Source organism: Triticum urartu, chromosome 1A, assembly GCF_056163025.1.
Source record: "Triticum urartu cultivar PI428250 chromosome 1A, HENAU_Tu73, whole genome shotgun sequence".
NCBI lineage: Eukaryota > Viridiplantae > Streptophyta > Magnoliopsida > Poales > Poaceae > Triticum > Triticum urartu.
Genome location: NC_141873.1, coordinates 28,156,115 through 28,176,567, shown reverse-complemented (window position 1 = coordinate 28,176,567; position 20,453 = coordinate 28,156,115). Strand labels below are relative to the sequence as shown.

The following is a 20,453-nucleotide window of genomic DNA, read 5'->3' as shown; positions in this document are numbered from 1 at the left end:
CCCACACCCCCTGTTATTCTGCGGCGATAGCAGCCTCACACCGCAGTCGAACCAGTGAACCCTCGTACTCCTCTTCGCGTGGGCATCCACTACTGCGTCTTCCCCGGCTCCGAGTCGTCCCCTTCCTAGTCCTCGCCGTCGTCCACCGCTCTGGTGCTCTCGGCGCGGCGTGGTCAACATGGTCAACGACCGACTTCCATCGGAAGAGTACTGTACGTGGAGAGGCTGACAGCTGGGTCCAGGCGGCCGCAAGGAAGTGCCTCCTTATTACGCGTAAAATAATTATTCCTCCACCTAACACAGAGACCCATCGACGGGCCACCTTATTTCATGAAAAAAACGTTTTCCCCCTGACTGCTGGGACCCACCGGATGGGCCAACGTATTTCATGAAAAAAACATTCCCCCCGCTGTCAGCTCGGACCCACCGGAAGTGCCTCCTTATTACGCACAAATAAATGAATACTCCCCTGCTAGCTGGGACCCACCATGGTGGGAGGCTGACTTGTGGGCCTACTAAGTTGACTGGGACGGGGGCCTTTGTCAACTTTATTCAATATGAACGATTCTAGCTCCAGTGACCGTATGATGTCCATCCAACGGCCGTAGTGCTTCTTCACCTCTAGTCTTCTTGCTCCAGCCGCCCAAAGTAGCACCGGTCGTGGCGCATGCTCCTGCCTCCCGTGGCCGGCTGTGCTGCCGCGGAGGCCTCATTGCCCCCTACTATTCCCACCGCTGGCCAGGCCCTGCGGCGACGGCAGCCTCACACCGCAGCCGAACCAGTGAACCCTCGTACTCCTCTCCACGCGGGCTTCCACTACCGCCTCTTCCCTGGCTCCCCGCCGTCCACTTCCTAGGCCTCGCCATCGTCCACCGCCCTGGTGCTCTTGGCACGGCGTGGTCAATGTGGTCAAGGAACGACTTCCATCGGACGTGGACTGTACGTGGAGAGGCTGACAGCTGGGTCCACGGTCACAGCAAGTGTCTCCTTATTACGCGGAAAATAATGATTCCTCCACCTGACAGCTGGGACCCACCGGACGGGCCACTGTATTTTGTGAAAAAAACGCTTCCCCCTGACTACTGGGACCCACCAGCTACATCTTCGCACGCAAGGAAGTGCCTGACAGTCGGGACCCACCTGGTCGAAGCGTACGTAGCTTTGTCATTCTGGTCGCGAACGTGTACGTACATATATACTGGTCGATGTAGAGGCGCGCATGTGTCGTAGTAGAGGTGCGCACGTAGAATGTACATGTATGTACAGAGGCCAGGGTGTAAGAAAGAAAATACGGCCACGTATGTGTACATACGGGCGGGGTCTCGAACGCCTACTCGTGCATACGTACAGCCAGGGCTCGTGTACATGGCTGGGTTGGAATGGAGAAACAGCATAGTCGTCGTGTTCATGGGGAGGCAATGGAATGTGTGGTCGTGTTCATCGGGAGGGCTTGGACGGAACAGGCGATGGAAACGAGGCCTGGAGTACCGCAGAACGGAGGAAACAACCTTGTGTTCGACCGGCCATGTTCGAAACGGGATCCTGTTCATCGGGAGGGGTCTGGCATACCGCAAAACGGAGAAAACGGACCTCCTACGGTCGAAACGGGGGTCCTGTTGATCGGGAGGGGTGTGGTGTACCGCAAAACGGAGGAAACGGACTTGTGTTGGAGCGGTGCGGTCGAAACGGGGTCCTGTTCATCGGGAGGGGTGTGGCGTACCGCAAAACGGGACTCCACGAGATACTGTTCATCTCTACCGTCGACCCCCTCCAGCCTCCACGGGCTACTATTCATCCATCGTCGACCTCCTCCAGCCTCCACCTGCGACTGTTCATCCACGGGCTCCTGTTCATCCAGCCTCCACCGCGCGCTACTCCATCGGCTACTGTTCAAATAGCCTTCTCCACGGCTCCTGTTCAACCACCCTTCCACGAGCTACTGTTCATCCTGTCCTCCACGGGGTGGTCCTGTTCATCCAGCCCTCCACGGGGTCCTGTTCATCCAGCCCCAACCGGCTCGATCGATCGGGGTACTGTTCATCCAGAGGCAACACCACGGGGTCCTGTTCATCCACCCCCACCAGGAACTGTTCATCCACCCCCCCGCAACGCTCACTGTTCATCCAGAGGCAGCATCGATCGGCTTCAGTTAGGAGCAGTAGCGAAGGAATCGCTTGATCGGTTTCAGTTAACAGCCATCGATCGATCGCTCGGGTTTAGTAACGCGTAGCCTACAGTGCAATCGCTCGGGTTCAGTTAGAGCCCAACACCTCGCTTGGGTTCAGTTAGAGCCCAACGCCTCGCACACACACGCGTACGTACGAGAGAAACGCGCATCGCTCGGCCCCCGACCACCCACCGTAACCGGGGACTCCTCGATATTTTCTGCACCCTCGCTTCTACCACGGTTTTTCCGTCATGGACGGCCCAAAGAATGTCATGCAGCTGCGTCTCCGGCCCGCCTAGGACGAAAAGCCCATTTTCTATCATGATTTTTTGTCATAGAAGTAGGAGCCCACCACATCTATGATGATACCGAGTTTTGTCAAAATTATCGTCATAGAAGTGTCATATGTATGATAGAAAAAATTTCGTTTGGCCCAAAATGTCACGGATGTGTCTTTTTTTGTAGTGCTCGTCCTGTCTATGATTCAGATGTGGTATATATTATCTTTATAACTATTGGTTCATTTATTGTTTATGAAAATTATGCCGACCAACGTGACATAGATTTTATTTATCTAGGAGGTATGTGAACCGGAAATTCCAACCGACCCTATTGTTGAGAGGTTAAATTTAGTTGAAGAAGAAAACAATTTCTTGAAGGAAAAAATAAAAAAAATTGAGGAGGAGAAGATGATATTGGAGTTGCATGTTGCGGATGTCGTCGATGATCACAAGATCAAGATGGATGCAATGCGCTTGAAGATTAGAAAGATTAGAAAATATGCCATTCATACCGAGGCTTGGTATCATTATGTCGTTGGATCAATTGTTACCTCGGTTGCGATTATGATCGCATTTGTTTTCGCATTGAAATGTTTTACATAGTTTCAATGTATGGTTTAATTAATTAGATACTCTGGAGAGCTATATGTTGTTGGATGAGAACTATGTATGTACTTTGGTTTTAATGTGATGCTGAATTTCTATTAATTTGGTCACTTAATTATCTATTCATGATGTTCTGTAATGGTTTTTGACACACTTAATTATATATAATGCATGCAGATGAACCGGCAACGGATGTACGGTGACAGACACACCAGCGAGTACATTAAGGGCGTGCATGAGTTTCTCGAAGCGGCTGAGGCAAACAAGCAGAATGGTTTTATGTGTTGTCCATGCACTAAATGTGGGAATACGATGTCTTACTCTAACCGGAAAATCCTTCACACCCACCTGCTTTACAAGGGTTTCATGCGACACTATAATGTTTGGACGAGGCACGGAGAAATAGGGGTTATGATGGAAGACAGCAAAGAAGAAGAGTATGATGAAAACTATGTGCTCCCTGAATACGGTGATGCTGCAACAGGGGGAGCTGGTGAAGATCAAGAGGAACCAGACGATGTGCCCAATGATGCTGCAACGGGTGAAGCTGCTGAAGATCAAGAGGAACCAGACGATGTGCCCGATGATGATGATCTCCGCCGGGTCATTGTCGATGCAAGGACGCAATGCAAAAGTCAAAAGGAAAAGCTGAAGTTCGATCGCATGTTAGAGGATCACAAAAAAGGGTTGTACCCCAATTGCGAAGATGGCAACACAAAGCTCGGTACCGTACTGGAATTGCTGCAGTGGAAGGCAGAGAATGCTGTGCCTGACAAATGATTTGAGAAGCTACTGAAAATATTGAAGAAGAAGCTTCCAAAGGATAACGAATTACCCGATAGTACATACGCAGCAAAGAAGGTCGTATGCCCTCTAGGATTGGAGGTGCAGAAGATAAATGCATGCCCTAATGATTGCATCCTCTACCGCGGTGCATACAAGGATCTAAACGCATGCCCGGTATGCGGTGCATTGCGGTATAAGATCAGACGAGATGACCCTGGTGATGTTGACGGCAAGCCCCCCAGGAAGAGGGTTCCTGCAAAGGTGATGTGGTATGCTCCTATAATACCACGGTTGAAACGTTTGTTCAGAAACGGAGATCATGCCAAGTTGATGCAATGGCACAGTGAGGACCGTAAGAAAGACGAGAAGTTGAGAGCACCCGCTGACGGGTCGCAGTGGAGAAAAATCGAGAGAAAGTACTGGGATGAGTTTGCAAAGGACCCAAGGAATGTATGGTTTGCTTTAAGCACGGATGGCATTAATCCTTTCGGGGAGCAGAGCAGCAATCACAACACCTGGCCCGTGACTCTATGTATGTATAACCTTCCTCCTTGGATGTGCATGAAGCGGAAGTTCATTATGATGCCAGTTCTCATCCAAGGCCCTAAGCAACCCGGCAACCACATTGATGTGTACCTAAGGCCATTAGTTGAAGAACTTTTACAGCGGTGGAATGGAAACGGTGTACGTACATGGGATGAGCACAGACAGGAGGAATTTAACCTAAAGGCGTTGCTGTTCGTGACCATCAACGATTGGCCCGCTCTCAGTAACCTTTTAGGACAGACAAACAAGGGATACCACGCATGCACGCACTATTTAGATGACACTGAAAGTATATACCTGGACAAATGCAGGAAGAATGTGTACCTGGTCCATCGTCAATTTCTTCCGACCAACCATCAATGTCGAAAGAAAGGCAAGCATTTCAAAGGCGAGGCAGATCACCGGAGGAAGCCCGCCATGCGTATCGGTGATCACGTACTTTCTATGGTCAATGATTTACATGTAATCTTTGGAAAGGGTCCCGGTGCACTAGCTGTTCCGAATGACGCTGAGGGACACACACCCATGTGGAAGAAGAAATCTATATTTTGGGACCTACCCTACTGGAAAGACCTAGAGGTTCGCTCTTCAATCGACGTGATGCACGTGACGAAGAACCTTTGCGTGAACCTACTAGGCTTCTTGGGCGTGTATGGAAAGACAAAAGATACACCTGAGGGACGGGAGGACCTACAACGTTTGCATGAAAAAGACGACATGCCTCCGAAGCAGTATGAAGGTCCTGCCAGCTACGCTCTTACGAAAGAAGAGAAAGAAATCTTCTTTGAATGCCTGCTCAGTATGAAGGTCCCGACTGGCTTCTCGTCGAATATAAAGGGAATAATAAATATGCCAGAGAAAAAGTTCCAGAACCTAAAGTCTCATGACTGCCATGTGATTATGACGCAACTACTTCCGGTTGCATTGAGGGGGCTTCTACCGGAAAACGTCCGATTAGCCATTGTGAAGCTATGTGCATTCCTCAATGCAATCTCTTAGAAGGTGATCGATCGAGAAATCGTACCAAGGATAAGGAGTGATGTGGCGCAATGTCTTGTCAGTTTCGAGCTGGTGTTCCCACCATCCTTCTTCAATATCATGACGCACGTCCTAGTTCATCTAGTCGACGAGATTGTCATTCTGGGACCCGTATTTCTACACAATATGTTCCCCTTTGAGAGGTTCATGGGAGTCCTAAAGAAATATGTTCGTAACCGCGCTAGGCCAGAAGGAAGCATCTCCATGGGCCATCAAACAGAGGATGCCATCGGGTTTTGTGTTGACTTCATTCCTGGCCTTAAGAAGATAGGTCTCCCTAAATCGTGGTATGAGGGGAGACTGACTGGAAAAGGCATGCTTGGAAGGGACTCAATAATATGCTGGGACGGATATTCTTGGTCTCAAGCACACTACACAGTTCTACAGAACTCTACCTTGGTGACCCCGTATGTCTGCGCTCCAAACAACCGGAGCAGTGCGACGACTTGATTACATGTGAACATATCAGGACTTTCAGCAGTTGGTTGGAAACACGTCTCAGAGGTGACAACACTGTTTGTGATGAGCTGTACTTGTTGTCTAGGGGACCATCTTTGACTGTATTGATTTACAAAGGATACGAGATAAATGGGAATACATTTTACACGATTGACCAAGATCAAAAGAGCACCAACCAAAACAGTGGTGTCCGCTTTGATGCAACAACCAAGAGGGGAAAGGACACATATTATGGTTACATAGTGAACATATGGGAACTTGACTACAGACACGATTTTAAGGTCCCTTTGTTTAAGTGCAAATGGGTCAATCTGTCAGAAAGTTTATAATTTTTCTAAATCTAATGGCACTAACAGAAAGTTTATAATTTTGCTGACCTAAAAGCAAAAAGAATTAAAAAATAAAGCAAAAAACAAAAGAAAATAAATAATGCAGAAAACAAAACAAAAAAACTGGAAAAAAATATTTTTCTAGTAAAGTTAATCACAAACTTGTGATTCACATAAATTTCAAAGAATTCAAATTTTAACTATTCAAATTTGAAAACTAATGGCACTAACAGAAAGTTTATAATTTTTCTAAAACTAAAAGCAAAAAAAATAAAAAAAATAAAGCAAGAATCAAAAGGAAATAAATAATTCAAAAAACAAAATAAATACTGGAAAAAATAAAAAATGCCACCTATTGGGCCACACGGCCTGCATACGACTAGAAACCCATCTGTACATGGGCCACGATGCAGGCCCGCAGGCCCAATAGGCCCAACAAGGCAGTGACAAGGGTAGGCAAGTACTGCCTGCATATTAGAGAGGAGCGCAGTACCTGAGCCACAACGCAGCTTATAAACAGGTGCCGAGCTCTCTCAGCTAGCGAGGTGGGACTAAACTTCCCACCGCACCGCGCCAGTGCAAGGCCTTTGGTCCCGGTTGGTTGCACCAGCCGGGACTAAAGGGGTGCATTGGTACCGGTTCATGGCACCAACCGGGACCAATGCCCCCCTTTAGTCCTGGTTGGTGCCACCAACCGGGACCAAAGTTCGCCGCTTCCCGCCCTTTGGGTTGCTGAAAAGAGACCTTTGGTCCCGGTTGGTAGCACCAACCGGGACTAAAGGGGGGCATTGGTCCCGGTTCGTGCCACGAACCGGGAGCAAAGCCTTTGCTATATAAGCAACACTTGGGAAATTTTCAGATTTCCCTCACCAGTTGCCCCCGACGACGCCGATCTCCTCGACGCCGCCAGGCTGCCCGTGCTCACTGTCATCGCCGTCGCCCTGCCCCTGCCCCATCCGCCCCCCCGCGCGCCGGCGCCCTCGCCGCCCCCGCCGTCGCCTCGAACTCCCCTGCTCGCGTGCGCCGCCCCGGCGCCCCGAGCCCCTGCCCCGTGCTCGCCGTCGCCGCCCGCTCCTCGTCGTCGTTGCCCTGCCCCTGCCCCGTCCCACCCCCGAGCGCCGGCGCCCTCGCCGCCCCCGCCGTCGCCTCGAGCTCCCCTGCTCGCCCGCGCCGCCCCGACGCCCCGAGCCCCTGCCCCGTGCTCGCCGTCGCCGCCCGCTCCTCGTCGCCGTCGCCCTGCCCCTACCCCGTCCCGCCCCCGCGCGCCGGCGCCTTCGCCTGCCCCCGTTGTGAGCCGCCGCCCCGGCTCTGTATTTTTTTATTAGTTTAATTTTTTTGTTCATATATATATATAATGTATATTTGTATGTATGTGGCTATATGTTTTTGTTCATATGTGGCTATATGTTTTTTATTTTTATCAGTTTAATTTTTTTGTTCATATGTGATGTATATGTGTATGTGGCTATAATGTATATGTGTATGTGATGTATATGTGTATGTGGCTAGAATATGCTAAATATATATGTCAAAAATGTTTTTTTGTTCATAGAAAGTTTTTTGTTCATATATAGAAAGTTTTTATATATGACAATGGATATATATTCAATATATATGAGAGATGATGATCCATGGAAAAGTTTTATATATGCAAAAGTTACAATTTTAGAAAAGTTTTATATATCTAGCTAGGAAGGGAAGAAGAAGAAAAAGAAGGATAGGAAAGAAGAAAATAAGAAGAGGAAAGAAAGAAGAAGAGGAGAGGAAGAAGAGGAGAAATAAATAAGAAGAGGAAAAAAGAAGAAAAAGAAGAGGAGAAGAAGAAAGGAATAGATGAGAAGAAGAGAAAAATAGAAAATATTCTATTTTTTCTTCTTCTCCTCTATTCCTTTCTTCTTCTCCTCTTTTTTTTTCTTCTTTTTTTCTTTGATCTTTTCCTCTATTCCTTTCTTCTTCTCCTCTTTTTATTTCTTCTTCATTTTCTTATGTTTTATCAGGTCTATCGTCGTTGATATACCCCTCCCGATAATTTCAACATGAGGGGGGGGGTCGATATACCCCCTCCTCGATAATATTATTTTCCCATGTACGTATGTCGTGTCGAAATAAACTCCCGATAACTTCAACACGTGGGGGGGTCGATATACCCCCTCCCGATAACTTCAACATGAGGGGGGTCGATATACCCCTCGCGATAACATCAACACGAGGGGGGGGGGTCGATATACCCATCCCCGATAATATTATTTTCCCATGTACGTATGTCGTGTCGATATAAACTCCCGATAACTTCAACACGTGGGGGGGGTCGATATACCCCCTCCCGATAACTTCAACACGAGGGGGGTCGACATACCCCCTCCCGGTAACTTCAACACGTGGGGGGGGTCGATATACCCCCTCCCCAATAACATTATTTTCCCGTGTATGTATCTCGTCGTTGTCGATATTACCCCCTCCTTGAAGCGTTCTCGAGGCCACCCCAAACCCTTGAAGCGTTGTCGAGGCCACCCCAAACCCTAGAGAAGCAGCGTCGAGGCCACTAATTAATATGATTCCTTACTGTGATTAGCTAGCTAGTTCTACGTTTGCCACTAATATATCCATCTGTCATGTTTGAATAATAATTGCCATGTTGTAAATATTTGTAGAAACTATGGACATCCCCCGAGACGAAGCACAAGAAGCATTGTTGGGGGACATAATCGCACAAGGAAGTGATGCCGTCTGCTCGTTGTTTCTCAACGACACCGATGGTCTGGAAGGACAGGGTGAGAAGCAGCTGGCTATGATTATGATGGCTCCGGTGACCCAATGCCAGTGCAAGAAGGAGACCGTGAGGACGGCTCCGGTGACCTAATGACGGTGCAAGAAGGAGACCGTGATGACGGCTCTGGTGACCGAACCGAGTCCGGCCAGGTATATATATTAGTTAAGCCTGTGCTGACTAGCTAATTGATCCATTCATTGTTTTGGTATGTACACATATTAATTAACTCTCGTCTTTCTTCTTTTTTTCTAGTCCTCCGGATCGAGCACAACTTCGGTAAAGAGAAGAGGCCCGAAGAAAAAGTTGATCTCGGATGAAAGGTTTGAGATCATAGCAATCACGCGCAACGGCCAACCGATTGAACCCATCCAGACAAAGGATGCATTTGTTGCTCAGTGCGGGGTTCTGGTTAGGGATAAGATCCCGATCAGCATCCAGCAATGGTTAAAGCCGGCTAAAGAAGACCCTGAGGTGTCTTATGTTAATGATATGCAGAAAAATGATCTTTGGACTGAGCTGAAGTCAAATTTCACCCTACCGCCAGAGGATGATCCAGAGAAGCCAGTTAAAGAGCAATTAATCAAGTCTTTTGCTCTTAATAAGATGGCAGACCTATTCAGGAGGTGGAAAAATGAGCTGAAAAGGTTTGTCGACAAAGAAGAGACACCAATTCAAGGGAAAATATGAGAAGATCAGAGATCACTGGCCCGCATTTGTGGCCCACAAGACATCGGAAAATAGTAAGAAGATGTGGCGACAAACAAGAAAAATGCTGCGAAGAAGAACCTTCGCCATCGCACGGGGTCAGGTGGCTACCTCAAAACCTGGCCTAAGTGGGCCAAGACTGAGAATGATCTGCTTGATAAAGGGATCGAACTAGAGTCAATGAACTGGCCAGACCGTTGCCGGACTTGGTTCTTCGGGGCTGGCGGAACCTTGGACCCTGTATCAGGGAAGTGCAATTGGATGGCCGAGCAAATGGTAATACCAGTCAAGAGGCTCCAGCACTATATCGATGCAGCGCAGCAAGGGATGTTCATTCCAGACACAGAGAATGATGAGCTCACAATGGCCCTCGGGAATCCTGAGCACCCTGGACGGACATGAGGCACGCCAGGATCCGTTCCGTGGAAGGCTGGTTTTCCGGACGCAGGCGGTTACAAATGCCAGGAGAGGAGGAAAAAAGTGCAGCAGACCCAACTGCAGGCGCTGCATGCAAGGGTACAAGCGATAGAGGAACGAGAAGCAAATCGCAGCAAATGAACTGCCGAAGCTACCCCGCCATCTCAGCGGAGAAGCAGCGTGGCTTCCTCCGAGCTGCTTCAGCCGGAGCATGTCTTGACGGCTCCTACCAGCTATCCCGTGGATGCTATCATAGAGTCTCAAAATTTCCACCTTATGACGCAATGGATGAATTTGAAGGTCAAGGCGGCTGTTGGCTCTGTTTTTCCTACTGAACCTGGCGCAACTTTTCACTGCCGGCCGATTCCAGAAGGATATGCTAGGGTGATGGTGGATGAAATAACGGAGGGATTTGAGGACCTCCAGCTTGACCACCCTACCGGTGAAGGGGAGACTCGGCTGGGTTCTGCTCTGAAGACTCCATGCCTATGGCCGAAGGAGCTCATCAACCTTCCAAACTGGATGCCTCCGCCTCCTCCTCCTCCTCCGGCGAGTCAGGGCACTCCGCCTCCTCCACCGCCTCCTCCTCCGGCGAGTGATGATCAGGGCACTCACCTCCTTCTCCGGTGCGTGGCGGCACTCCGCCTGTGCCGGCGCGCCCGAGCAGCTAGCCTCCTTCTCCGCCTCGTCAGCAAGGGCGGAAGAGACCCGCCGCCGCTCCGGCTGCTCCGGCGCATCGTAGTCCTTCTCCTCCGCCTCGTAAGCAAGGAAAGAAGACAGCCGCAGCCGCTCTGTCTGCTCTGCCGGCGTCTCACAGTACAGCCAGAGGCGGGGGAAATATAGATTCGGTCCTTCTCTAAAGACTCCAGAGAAGTTACCATACGAGATGACCCCGGAGGAGAATGCGAAGATCGTGTGAACCGAAGTGAAGGACTGGTTTCAAGGGGTGAAAGTGTAGGATCGGAAGTATGTCTAGAGGGGGGTGATTAGACTACTTGACCAAATAAAAACTTAACCTTTTCCCAATTTTAGTTCTTGGCAGATTTTAGCTATTTTAGGACAAGTCAAGCAATCATCACACAATTCAAGCAAGCATGCAAAGAGTATATTGGCAGCGGAAAGTAAAGCATGCAACTTGCAAGAATGTAAAGGGAAGGGTTTGGAGAATTCAAACGCAATTGGAGACACGGATGTTTTTCCCGTGGTTCGGATAGGTGGTGCTATCCTACATCCACATTGATGGAGACCTCAACACACGAAGGGTAACGGTTGCGCGAGTCCACGGAGGGCTCCACCCACGAAGGGTCCACGAAGTAGCAACCTTGTCTATCCCACCATGGCCATCGCCCACGAAGGACTTGCCTCACTAGCGGTAGATCTTCACGAAGTAGGCGATCTCCTTGCCCTTACAAACTCCTTGGTTCAACTCCACAATCTTGTCGGAGGCTCCCAAGTGACACCTAGCCAATCTAGGAGACACCACTCTCCAAGAAGTAACAAATGGTGTGTTGATGATGAACTCCTTGCTCTTGTGCTTCAAATGATAGTCTCCCCAACACTCAACTCTCTCTCATAGGATTTGGATCTGGTGGAAAGAAGGTTTGAGTGGAAAGCAACTTGGGGAAGGCTAGAGATCAAGATTCATATGGTAGGAATGGAATATCTTGGTCTCAACACATGAGTAGGTGGTTCTCTCCTAGAACATATGAGTTGGAAGTGTAGATGTGTTCTCATGGCTCTCTCTCGAATGAAGAGGAGGTGGAGGGGTATTTATAGCCTCCACACAAAATCCAACCGTTACACACAATTTACCAATCTCGGTGGGACCGAATCAACAAACTCGGTCGGACCGAAAAGGTAAACCTAGTGACGTTAGAGATTTTCGGTGGGACTGACATGCAACTTGGTAGGACTGATTTTGTTAGGGTTAGGGCATAACGTAATCTTGGTGAGACCGATTACACAAACTCGGTGAGACCGATTTTGGTAATTAGCTAACCAGAGAGTTGGTCAGGTAAACTCGGTGGGACCGATTTGCTCTTTCGGTGAGACCGAAAAGTTACAAAAAGGAAACAGAGAGTTTACATTGCAATCTCGGTGGGACCGATCCACTCTTTCGGTGAGACCGAAAAGTTACGAAAGGGAAACAGAGAGTTTGCAATCCCATCTCGGTGAGACCAAGATCCCTATCGGTAGAACTGAATTGCTAGGGTTTGGCAGTGGCTTATGACAAGTGAAACTCGGTGGCGCCGGATAGAAAGAATCGGTAGGACCGAGTTTGGCTTAGGGTTTAGGTCATATGTGGATATGGGAAAGTAGTTGAGGGTTTTGGAGCATATCACTAAGCACATGAAGCAAGAGGCTCATTAAGCAACACCTCATCCCTCCTTGATAGTATTGGCTTTTCCTAAAGACTCAATGTGATCTTGGATCACTAAAATATAAAATGAAGAGTCTTGAGCTTTTGAGCTTGAGTCAATCCTTTGTCCTTAGCATTTTGAGGGTTCCACTTTCACCATCCATGCCATGCCAATCATTGAGCTTTCCTGAAATAATCATCTTGGAATAGCATTAGCTTAATGAGCTATATGTTGTTATGAATTACCAAAACCGCCTAGGGATAGTTGCACTTTCAATCTCCCCCTTTTTGGTAATTGATGACAACATATAGATCAAAGCTTCGACAAATGATAATAAGCATGAAATATATCGTCGCTTTGAGAAGTATGTGATAAGTAAGAGCTCCCCCTAAATTTGTGCATATTTAAGATTTGCTTTGGACTGCAAATGCACAAAGAGTTAGAGTCATGGGTTACTCTTCCATGTCACATACATCTTGGTGGAGCGCTTAAAATGATAAGAATGAAAGACATGCACTTATCACCAAGAAAAGTGAATGATCATATAAGATAGATAAGATAATTGCATTCATCAAGCATTAAGTGTAGCTTATGATCAAACACATGATCATCAATGTCTCACAGATAATGACATAGTATCTCAAGCACTCAAAAGCAAACAAAGTTCGAAAAACCACCAAATAAAGCAAGAGAGAAAAAACAACACTCTCTCTCTCGAAGACTATGATCTATACATTTTCTCCCCCTTTGGCAACAAGTTACCAAAAAGTTCCTAGAAAATGCATAGTGCTAAATCGACACTCAGGCTTGATCTTCAGGTGGTGGTGGAGTCCGGATCACTCCAAGGACGAAGGCTTCCGTAGACGCGGTTGGAGTTGGAGCTGAAGTAGACGCTGGAGCAGGTTTGGCTGGTGCTGCGGCTGGAGCTGAGGCGGTTGCTCTTGTGTCAGGAACAGGCACTGCAGACGACCTTGGACCTCGTGGCACTCTGGCAAAGGCATCAGTGGTTGTCTTCCCTTTCCTCTCCTGCATGTCATCTTGGAGCTGCTCCACTGCAGTCTGAATCTCTGTCACCTTGATATCCAAGTCATAGAACTTTTGTTCTACGATTCTCTCTAGGCTTGCCTGGTTCTGAGTTAGGGTGGCCAGTCCTTTCTCAATCCGCAGGGTGGATGCAATCAAGTAACTGAGCTGCTCTTGCTTGTTCTTCAAGAAGTACTCAGATGCCTCCTCTTGAGTTGGCATCTTGGCAGCTTTCTCCTTTATTGCCTTCTCCTTCTTTGCTTGTGCTTGTGCAGATGATGCTTCATTCTCAGTCATGACAACTTGATTATCTTCAAAATCTGGACGGATGGGCAGGTGTTCCCTGTCCAATAAGTATATGCCCATGCCCATCTTGGAGTTAATGAGCTCCTAGATCTGAGGGGCATAACCACAGCTCCTCTTCTGGTATGCTCCAGTCCTCTTGATTGTTTCTATCATAAGGCTCATCACCTTGAACTTCTGTGGCATATCAAATATATGAAGCAAATTGATCGCATGGCCTCTGATCATCTTGTGATCACCTGACTTGGGCAACAAGGTGTGCCTCAGTATCCAATTGATGGTTGGCAGCCCTGACAGAAGATAGTGCACTGAGCCAAACTTGAAAGTATCAAGTGCTTTATTTGGGATCTCCTTGTACATGTTTGACATTGAGTTATGATCCATCTTCTTCTTGGCATATATGTCCAAGTCATCTTCCTGCTCTTTTGGGGCATTAATGAGCTGTGCCCACTCAACAACTGTGGACTGATATCTGGTTCCTTCTGACATCCATACAATCCTGCCATCTGGATAAAAATGTGCTGTGGAGTAGAACTGCATGATGAGTTCCTCGTTCCACTTTGTGAGTTTCTGCCCAACAAAGTCCTCTACTCCACATGCCTTGAAGCTGTCTTGCACTCCAGGATAGTGCTCTTCGTTGTCGTTGATGTATTGCCAATCGACCCATCTCATATCACATACAATTGGCTTCTTGTCCAATAAGACTTGAAGGAAATATGCCCTAGAGGCAATAATAAAGTTATTATTTATTTCCTTATAATCATGATAAATGTTTATTATTCATGCTAGAATTGTATTAACCGGAAACATAATACATGTGTGAATACATAGACAAACAAAGTGTCACTAGTATGCCTCTACTTGACTAGCTCGTTAATCAAAGATGGTTATGTTTCCTGACCATGAACAATGAGTTGTTATTTGATTAACGAGGTCACATCATTAGTTGAATGATCTAATTGGCATGACCCATTCCATTAGCTTAGCACCCGATCGTTTAGTATGTTGCTATTGCTTTCTTCATGACTTATACATGTTCCTATGACTATGAGATTATGCAACTCCCGTTTACCGGAGGAACACTTTGGGTGCTACCAAACGTCACAACGTAACTGGGTGATTATAAAGGAGCATTACAGGTGTCTCCAAAGGTAGATGTTGGGTTGGCGTATTTCGAGATTAGGATTTGTCACTCCGATTGTCGGAGAGGTATCTCTGGGCCCTCTCGGTAATACACATCACATAAGCCTTGCAAGCATTACAACTAATATGTTAGTTGTAAGATGATGTATTACAGAACGAGTAAAGAGACTTGCCGGTAACGAGATTGAACTAGGTATTGGATACCGACGATCAAATCTCGGGCAAGTAACATACCGATGACAAAGGGAACAACGTATGTTGTTATGCGGTCTGACCGATAAAGATCTTCGTAGAATATGTAGGAGCCAATATGGACATCCAGGTCCCGCTATTGGTTATTGACCGGAGACATGTCTCGGTCATGTCTACATTGTTCTCGAACCCGTAGGGTTCGCACGCTTAAGGTTACGATGACAGTTATATTATGAGTTTATGCATTTTGATGTACCGAAGGATGTTCGGAGTCCCGGATATGATCACGGACATGACGAGGAGTCTCGAAATGGTCGAGACGTAAAGATTGATATATTGGAAGCCTATGTTTGGATATTGGAAGTGTTCCGGGTGAAATCGGGATTTTACCGGAATACCGGGAGGGTTACCGGAACCCCCCGGGAGCTATATGGGCCATAGTGGGCCTTAGTGGAAAAGAGAAGGGGCTGCCCTAGATGGGCTGCGCGCCTCCCCCTTCCCCTAGTCCTATTAGGACTAGGAGAGGTGGCCGGCCCCCTCCTCCTCTTTTCCCCCTCCGCGAATCCTATTCCGACTAGGATTGGGGGGGGGGGGGAATCCTACTCCCAGAGGGAGTAGGACTCTCCTGCGCCCTCCTCCTTGGCCGGCCAGCCTCTCCCCTCTACTCCTTTATATACGGAGGCAGGGGGCACCTCTAGACACACAAGTTGATCCATGTGATCTATTCCTTAGCCGTGTGCGGTGCCCCCTGCCACCATATTCCACGATAATACTGTAGCGGAGTTTAGGCGAAGCCCTGCTGCTGTAGTACATCAAGATCGTCACCACGCCGTCGTGCTGACGGAACTCTTCCCCGACACTTTGCTGGATCGGAGTCCGGGGATCGTCATCGAGCTAAACGTGTGCTCGAACTCGGAGGTGCCGTAGTTTCAGTGCTTGATCGGTTGGATCGTGAAGACGTACGACTACTTCCTCTACGTCGTGTCATCGCTTCCGCAGTCGGTTTGCGTTGGGTACATAGACAACACTCTCCCGTCTCGTTGCTATGCATCACATGATCTTGCGTGTGCGTAGGAATTTTTTTGAAATTACTACGAAACCCAACAGTGGTATCAGAGCCTAGGTTATTTATGTTGATGTTATATGCACGAGTAGATCACAAGTGAGTTGTGGACGATACAAGTCATACTGCCTACCAGCATGTCATACTTTGGTTCGGCGGTATTGTTGGACGAGACGACCCGGACCAACCTTACGCGTAGGCTTACGGGAGACCGGTTCCCTCGACGTGCTTTGCACAGAGATGGCTTGCGGGCGACTGTCTCTCCAACTTTAGTTGAACCAAGTATGGCTACGCCCGGTCCTTGCGAAGGTTAAAATGGAGTCTATTTGACAAACTGTCGTTGTGGTTTTGATGCGTAGGTGAGATTGGTTCTTACTTAAGCCCGTAGCAGCCACGTAAAACATGCAACAACAAAGTAGAGGACGTCTAACTTGTTTTTGCAGGGCATGTTGTGATGTGATATGGTCAAGGCATGATGCTGAATTCTATTGTATGAGATGATCATGTTTTGTAACCAAGTTATCGGCAACTGGCAGGAGCCATATGGTTGTCGCTTTATTGTATGCAATACAATCGCGATGTAATGCTTTACTTTATTACTAAACGGTAGTGATAGTCGTGGAAGCATAAGATTGGCGAGACGACAATGATGCTATGATGAAGATCAAGGTGTCGCGCCGGTGACGATGGTGATCATGACGGTGCTTCAGAGATGGAGATCACAAGCACAAGATGATGATGGCCATATCATATCACTTATATTGATTGCATGTGATGTTTATCTTTTTAGCATCTTATCTTGCTTTGATTGATGGTAGCATTATAAGATGATCTCTCACTAAATTATCAAGAAGTGTTCTCCCTGAGTATGCACCGTTGCCAAAGTTCGTCGTGCCCAGACACCACGTGATGATCGGGTGTGATAAGCTCTACGTCCATCTACAACGGGTGCAAGCCAGTTTTGCACACGCAGAATACTCAGGTTAAACTTGACGAGCCTAGCATATGCAGATATGGCCTCGGAACACGGAGACCGAAAGGTTGAGCGTGAATCATATAGTAGATATGATCAACATAAACGATGTTCACCATTGAAAACTACTCCATCTCACGTGATGATCGGTTATGGTTTAGTTGATTTGGATCACGTAATCACTTAGAAGATTAGAGGGATGTCTATCTAAGTGGGAGTTCTTAAGGAATATGATTAATTGAACTTAAATTTATCATGAACTTAGTACCTGATAGTATCTTGCTTGTTTATGTTGATTGTAGATAGATGGCTCGTGCTGTTGTTCCGTTGAATTTTAATGCGTTCCTTGAGAAAGCAAAGTTGAAAGATGATGGTAGCAATTATACGGACTGGGTCCGTAACTTGAGGATTATCCTCATTGCTGCTCAGAAGAATTACGTCCTGGAAGCACCGCTGGGTGCCAGGCCTGCTGCTGGAGCAACACCAGATGTTATGAACGTCTGGCAGAGCAAAGCTGATGACTACTCGATAGTTCAGTGTGCCATGCTTTACGGCTTAGAATCGGGACTTCAACGACGTTCTGAACGTCATGGAGCATATGAGATGTTCCAGGAGTTGAAGTTAATATTTCAAGCAAATGCCCGGATTGAGAGATATGAAGTCTCCAATAAGTTCTATAGCTGCAAGATGGAGGAGAACAATTCTGTCAGTGAGCATATACTCAAAATGTCTGGGTATAATAATCACTTGATTCAATTGGGAGTTAATCTTCCGGATGATTGCGTCATTGACAGAATTCTCCAATCACTGCCACCAAGCTACAAGAGCTTCATGATGAACTATAATATGCAAGGGATGAACAAGACTATTCCCGAGCTCTTCACAATGCTGAAAGCTGCGGAGGTAGAAATCAAAAAGGAGCATCAAGTGTTGATGGTTAACAAAACCACTAGTTTCAAGAAAAAGGGAAAAGGGAAGAAGAAGGGGAACTTCAAGAAGAACGGCAAGCAAGTTGCTGCTCAGGAGAAGAAACCCAAGTCTGGACCTAAGCCTGAAACTGAGTGCTTCTACTGCAAGCAGACTGGTCACTGGAAGCGGAACTGCCCCAAGTATTTGGCGGATAAGAAGGATGGCAAGGTGAACAAAGGTATATGTGATATACATGTTATTGATGTGTACCTTACTAGAGCTCGCAGTAGCACCTGGGTATTTGATACTGGTTCTGTTGCTAATATTTGCAACTCGAAACAGGGACTACGGAATAAGCGGGCACTGGCAAAGGACGAGGTGACGATGCGCGTGGGAAACGGTTCCAAAGTTGATGTGATCGCGGTCGGCATGCTACCTCTACATCTACCTTCGGGATTAATATTAGACCTAAATAATTGTTATTTGGTGCCAGCGTTGAGCATGAACATTATATCTGGATCTTGTTTAATGCGAGATGGTTATTCATTTAAATCAGAGAATAATGGTTGTTCTATTTATATGAGTAATATCTTTTATGGTCATGCACCTTTGAAGAGTGGTCTATTCTTATTGAATCTCGATAGTAGTAATACACATATTCATAGTTTTGAAGCCAAATGATGCAGAGTTGATAATGAAAGTGCAACTTATTTGTGGCACTGTCGTTTAGGTCATATCGGTATAAAGCACATGAAGAAACTCCATACTGATGGACTTTTGGAACCAGTTGATTATGAATCACTTGGTACTTGCGAACCGTGCCTCATGGGCAAGATGACTAAAACACCGTTCTCCGGTATTATGGAGAGAGCAACAGATTTGTTGGAAATCATACATACCGATGTATGTGGTCCGATGAATATTGAGGCTCGTGGCGGATATCGTTATTTTCTCACCTTCATAGATGATTTAAGCAGATATGGGTATATATACTTAATGAAACATAAGTCTGAAACATTTGAAAAGTTCAAAGAATTTCAGAGTGAAGTTGAAAATCATCGTAACAAGAAAATAAAGTTTCTACGATCTGATCGTGGAGGAGAATATTTGAGTTACGAGTTTGGTGTACATTTGAAAAACTGTGGAATAGTTTCGCAACTCACGCCACCCGGAACACCACAGCATAATGGTGTGTCCAAACGTCGTAATCGTAGTTTACTAGATATGGTGCGATCTATGATGTCTCTTACTGATTTACCGCTATCATTTTGGGGTTATGCTCTAGAGACGGCCGCATTCACGTTAAATAGGGCACCATCAAAATCCGTTGAGACGACGCCTTATGAACTATGGTTTGGCAAGAAACCAAAGTTGTCGTTTCTTAAAGTTTGGGGCTGCGATGCTTATGTGAAAAAGCTTCAACCTGATAAGCTCGAACCCAAATCGGAGAAATGTGTCTTCAAAGGATACCCAAAGGAAACTGTTGGGTACACCTTCTATCACAGATCCGAAGGCAAGACATTCGTTGCCAAGAATGGATCCTTTCTAGAGAAGGAGTTTCTCTCGAAAGAAGTGAGTGGGAGGAAAGTAGAACTTGATGAGGTAACTGTACCTGCTCCCTTACTGGAAAGTAGTACATCACAAAAAACTGTTTCAGTGACGCCTACACCAGTTAGTGAGGAAGCCAATGATAATGATCATGAAACTTCAGATCAAGATACTACTGAACCTCGTAGATCAACCAGAGTAAGATCCACACCAGAGTGGTACGGTAATCTTGTTCTGCAAGTCATGCTACTAGATCATGATGAACCTATGAACTATGAAGAAGCGATGGTGAGCCCAGATTCCGCAAAGTGGCTTGAAGCCATGAAATCTGAGATGGGATCCATGTATGAGAACAAAGTATGGACTTTGGTTGACTTGCCCGATGATCGGCAAGCAATTGAAAATAAATGGATCTTTCAGAAGAAGACTGACGCTGATGGTAATGTTACTGTCTACAAAGCTCGACTTGTCGCAAAAGGTTTTCGGCAAGTTCAAGGGATTGACTACGATGAGACCTTCTCACCCGTAGCGATGCTTAAGTCCGTCCGAATCATGTTAGCAATTGCCGCATTTTATGATTATCAAATTTGGCAGATGGATGTCAAAACTGCATTCCTGAATGGATTTCTGGAAGAAGAGTTGTATATGATGCAACCGGAAGGTTTTGTCGATCCAAAGGGAGCTAACAAAGTGTGCAAGCTCCAGTGATCCATTTATGGACTGGTGCAAGCCTCTTGGAGTTGGAATAAACGTTTTGATAGTGTGATCAAAGCATTTGGTTTTATACAGACTTTCGGAGAAGCCTGTATTTACAAGAAAGTGAGTGGGAGCTCTG

General features: G+C 46.8%; 1 pseudogene; it reads left to right on the top strand.

Annotated features, from left to right (window-relative positions):
• Nucleotides 1–3,231: 3,231 nt before the first annotated feature.
• On the top strand, nucleotides 3,232–8,252 carry LOC147988691 (uncharacterized; annotated as a pseudogene).
• The last annotated feature ends 12,201 nt before the right edge of the window (nucleotides 8,253–20,453 follow it).